We start from the raw sequence: 6,000 nt of genomic DNA, 5'->3' as shown, positions 1-6,000 counted from the left end.
AAAATGTATTTTAGAACAACATTCAAAAGAACATACAATTCTAAAAAACATATTTAAATGCACTAAATAAAAAATAAAAACCAGCACCCCTAATGCTATATGAAACTAATGGTTGGGTTTTGATTAACCTCGACGAGCCACTGTTGTTTTTATTGGAGCCTTTTCAAGCACAGGGGAATACCACTGGGTTGCATCAACCATCTATTTTTAGGTGTAATCTCAGGATCATCACAGACAGGTGGTGGATAGTAATAGTGTCATTTTCAGTGTCACTTTGTTTGTTTTTTTGTATTAATTGAGATATGTGTGACATAGCAGTACAACATTCTAAATCACTAAAGTGTTCCACTGCATTAACACATGCAAATTAAATAGTGGAGTGAAGAACAAAACGAGGTTACTTACTGTAAATGCTTATCATGACGTACATCCATGTTTTAAAAACACTTTGCACTTAAAGTAACTGCATTCATCTTTTCATTTGTCCAATTTTTTCCAGGATATTTTTTGTCAATTTTCTTTTCTATAGAACACATCGACAGCTATGGCCAAAAGTCTTGCATCACCCTATAGAATTAACTAATTTTGCTTCGTAACACGGTTGGAATTTGGTTTTTAATATTAAATTATTAGTGCAGGTGACGTTAACACAGTCAAGTGACCATTAACACAAGTGACTGGATTCAATAACCCTACTGAGTCTGAGGCATCATGAGGCCTCTGCAGAGGATTTCTACAGCAACAGCCAAACATTTTGCATCACCCTATAAAACTAACTTTGCTTCATAAAGTCAAACGAAACCTGCTGAATAATGTTATGTTAACATATTGAATTACATACTGCATTTTAGTTTTCCATATACTCAACGAAAAACTGACTGAAAAATTACATTTAGAAATTTAAGAAGAAATACTGTAGTACTATTATGGCCTTTGCAATATAATTTTGTAGTTTCTTTGATTACATGATGTTAAATGAAGGATCTAAATTATGTTCATAAGAATATAAGAACTTAAAGTTTACAAATGAGAGGAGGCCATTCAGCCCATCTTGCTCGTTTGGTTGTTAGTAGCTTATTGATCCCAGAATCTCATCAGTCAGCTTCTTGAAGGAGATCGTGTCTAACTAACCTGCTTGATTATTTTGAGGATGCAACATCGACAATGGATAATTGCAAAGCATATGATATGGTTTATTTAGATTTCCAGAAATCTTTTGACAAAGTCCTGCATAAAAGATTAATCCTCAAATTGAACACAGTAAGGATTCAAGGAAATACATGCACATGGATTAGGGAGTGGTTAACATGTAGAAAACAGAAAGTACTGATTAGAGGAGAAACCTCAAAATGGATTGAGGTAACCAGTGGTTTACCACAGGGATCAGTATTAGGTCCTCTGCTATTCCTAATCTACATTAATGATTTAGATTCTGGTATAGTAAGCAAACTTGTTAAATTTGCAGACGACACAAAAATAGGAGGAGTGGCAAACACTGTTGCAGCAGCAAAGGTCATTTAAAATGATCTAGGCAGCATTGAGAACTGGGCAGACACATGGCAAATTACATTTAATAGAGAAAAGTGTAAGGTACTGCACGCAGGAAATAAAAATGTGCATTATAAATATCATATGGGAGATACTGAAATTGAAGAAGGAATCTATGAAAAAGACCTAGGAGTTTATGTTGACTCAGAAATCCCTTCATCTAGACAATGTGGGGAAGCTATAAAAAGGCCAACAAGATGCTCGGATATATTGTGAGAAGTGTTGAATTTAAATCAAGGGAAGTAATGTTAAAACTTTACAATGCATTAGTAAGACCTCACCTAGAATATTGTGTTCAGTTCTGGTCACCTCGTTACAAAAAGGATATTGCTGCTCTAGAAAGAGTGCAAAGAAGAGCGACCAGAATTATCCCGGGTTTAAAAGGCATGTCGTATGCAGACAGGCTAAAAGAATTGAATCTATTCAGTCTTGAACAAAGAAGACTACGCGGCGATCCGATTCAAACATTCAAAATCCTAAAAGGTATAGACAGTCGACCCAGGGGACTTTTTTGACCTGAAAAAAGAAACAAGGACCAGGGGTCACAAATGGAGATTAGATAAAGGGGCATTCAGAACAGAGAATAGGAGGCACTTTTTTACACAGAGAATTGTGAGGGTCTGGAACCAACTCCCCAGTAATGTTGTTGAAGCTGACACACTGGGATCCTTCAAGAAGCTGCTTGATGAGATTCTGGGATCAATAAGCTATTAACAACCAAACGAGCAAGATGGGCTGAATGGCCTCCTCTCGTTTGTAAACTTTCTTATCTTCTTATGTTCTTATGTTCAATGCAATTAGGAACATAAGAACATAAGGACACAATAGAAAACCCAGTATTAATACAAAAATGAAAGAAAATGGTGGTGGGAGCAGCCTTTTATCCCGTGCACTAGCTCACAACCCCAGAATTGTGGAGAACACTCTTTACAAAACACTACAAGCAACCACTTCACATTTTTCAAGAAATGTTGCATTTGTCGTGAAACAAAAAGCATTTTTGATGCTTATGAAATTAAATCAATGCTGGTGGCTGTAGTTTTTCTTTGGTAATACAGACCTATGACATGTAATGTGACAAGCAACACAGACATGTGTTGTACAGCAGCCCAAAGCACAGAAACCTTCAACACTGGACAAGCAATGCCACATGATTTGAAAAGATACGTTTTTTTTGTTGTTTTGTTTTGTTGTTTTGTTTTGTTTTAATTATGCAGCAGCTTTGAGATACTACAGTACAGTGCTCATCCATGTGGTTCACTTCCTGGAAATGTACAGCATTGCTGATTCATCATATTGGTATAGCTGATGCAGTCAAAAGCACGCCTGTGCTGTACACAATTTACAAGCTGTTGAACCTGTATTAGGATTTTATTATCTGTGCAGTAGTTGAAAACCAATCACTCCATGGACACATTTTGATTAGATATACAACGACATAGGAGAGTTTTTCTTTTCTTAATGAATTGACTGAAAAGAATGTGCTTTCATGACCAATAGGAACAGTGTTGAAAATAAGAGTACTATTCTCTTCTCATATTGGATATACAGGTCTGATCAAAAGCTATCTTCAATGCCTTTATGATGTATGTATTGCAGTATTTACTGCCCCCTAGTGACAAAAATTACAATTACAAATGCATTTTTATGTGAACACATAAGTAGCCAATTAAATACAATGCAATATTTACTTATCTGAAAAACAGAAAAAATAGAACACTATAATTTTGTGAAATTCTATTGATTGAACACTATACACTGGCCAGGTACATTTTAAAATCAAAGTTTACTCGTGTCTTTTTAAAACATACAATTTTAGCACAGAGGTGATTTTTATTACAGAACATTTGTATTTTGCATGTACATGGCTTTTGGTAAAAGAGCCCTCCGTTTTCTTACGTTTTTTTCCCCATTGCTATTAAAGCAGTGCAATATTTTAATAAGAACAAAGGTTATGGATGGAGCATATGGCATGATCTTTTTAGAAGCGTATTTATTAATGTACTTTTGTAAATAAATGATATTGCTCTAAGTCAGAATGGAAAAAAATATATCATGATAAAAAAAAAAAACAGAAATGTGATATTAATCTAGCCGCAATTTCAGTAGAATGCAGTATTGGAGAACAGATACAATTTAGAGATACCAAGATACGTTGTTAGCAGGCTGTTTTTAGTGAGCAACATGTTCCACCCTAAACACCATGTTCCAGAATGTGTACTATATAAAATATACAATCTTTTTAAATAAAAAGTATTTGTATGGAGAAAAATGACCATTCCTTGCTCGTGCAGTGGTCCAGCCCATGAATGCTACTAAACAACTTCCTGTCATCATTATCGCCTTGGTTAAACAGAACACCACACTACATAAACCAGACATGAAACAGAGTTTTTAATGAGGCCAAATGATTATTAGTTGAATTAATCTAATTGATAAAAAAAAAAAAGTACATGCCAAGAAGCATGCATTTCACCTTTGGTCTCACATATACGGTATTGTACTGCCTTTGTGTTGGTCATACACTAGACATTACTGGAAGGCTGATTTATCTGTGGTGCATTAGTGGTTTAAAGGATTGACTCCCAGTGGGAAGACCTGCCTGCTTTCACTGACAAGGTCATATTCCAATTGTAGTTGTTTATCCACTTTTCTCTTTTCAAAGTAGGGACCATATCGGATGTAGAAACAGAAAAGGATGGTGGACATCAATCTTTCAATACACACTGTAGAAGGCCAAGTGCATTGTGGGGGAGTTCTGAGCGACTACTGTGACATATTCGTTTCTTATGTATGGTCTCTTTACCTTCCCAACTATTTAATTAGCAAATGCCTTGATGTAATATCATTGTCAGACATTTGCATGGCTGTTTCTTCAGTTGCATCGGTTGTTTAGTGCATTTAGTAACCTGGTCTCCGTCACATTGATTAGGAGCTGAACTGAAAAAAGTGGCAACAATACCAATACCAACTCATCTTTTCTTGTATTCGTTTTCCGAGTAGGGGCGCAGGCACTGGGGGTGCGGTACTTAAGTGGATCATAGCATGATATGTTTGACTTGTTTGCTCTAAATGTTTTATGGTAAGCATGTTGTAAAAATTGTAGCAAGGACTGTGGTTAAAGCATTTTTTGTACTTACATAGATAAACAGGCGTCGATGCTGCTTCATTGTATTAACGTGTTTAATATAATAGCAACCAAATGCAAGGCTTCCATTGTATACAGGGGTTACAGTTTTGTTATTATTTGTTTATTTAGCAGATGCCTTTATCCAAGGCAACTTACAGAGACAAGGGTGTGTGAACTATGCATCAGTTGCAGAGTCACTTACAATTACGTCTCACCCGAAAGACGGAGCACAAGGAGGTTAAGTGACTTGCTCAGGGTCACACAATGAGGCAGTGGCTGAGGTGGGATTTGAACCGGGGACCTCCTGGTTACAAGCCATTTTCTTTAACCACTGGACCACACAGCCTCCTCCTTGTTCAATGGCTTTCAGCACCCCCACTATAAAAAGTGTTCCAGCACCACTGTTTCTGACGGGGGAATGTCTGGAAACTCAAATCACTTTGCAGACAAGAAAATCACTTCCAATCACTTACATTTTCCACGACCTGTTCTATAAGCACTTGACCTTTATCTAGTACACTTCTTGGATCTTGGACTGGTCCTAATTTTATTTTTCTTCTAAAAAGAGCCAAGAGTGAAGGGGGATCTTTTAAGACTGCCCTCTGCTGCATTGCACAATGCTTCACCTATGTGATATTTTGCAAGGAAATGTATTATTACTACAGTATCTCCTTTTACTTCATCTATGTGCTTTGAAATATTTTACAAGTCATATACAGTAATTAACCAGTGAGGGTAACAAGCAACATGTTACACTTCCCCAGCACTATTGTAATATAGAACATTTGTTATTTTAATTATAATAATTATACATTATATATTATTTTTTAACATTTAACACATACAATTTATTCAATCATCTTTAAAACCTAGCATAGATTTAGTTTGTTTAACAATGATTGAGGTTAATACAACCATGTTCTTATTTTCATAGGTATTAACTCGCTCAGCCCACCGTATCATATATGGCGAAGACGGTGCGTTTTTCCATTTCTGCGGATTTACCGGCGAAAACCTTTTTTTTTTTTTTAGACGATGGGGTCTCAGTTTGATGTGTGACTCCATTACAGATAAGATATAAGTCCTGGTGTGTGGAACAGAGCACTGAACTGGACAAGCGGCAGCACCCTGCAGATTGAAATGCATGATGTATAAATCGATCAATTTGCCAGCATCTCATAATTCTGGAAACTGATGTTGTGATTATTGCGGTGGTATCAGACGCCACTGCTTCCTATTGTCGACCTCGGGGTTTTGGGTTTGCTGATTACTACTGTCAGTGATACTTAACATAACAATCTCTCCCTCTCCCAAAATGCCTT

Source organism: Acipenser ruthenus, chromosome 14 (genome assembly GCF_902713425.1).
Source record: "Acipenser ruthenus chromosome 14, fAciRut3.2 maternal haplotype, whole genome shotgun sequence".
NCBI lineage: Eukaryota > Metazoa > Chordata > Actinopteri > Acipenseriformes > Acipenseridae > Acipenser > Acipenser ruthenus.
This window is presented reverse-complemented; position numbering follows the sequence as displayed.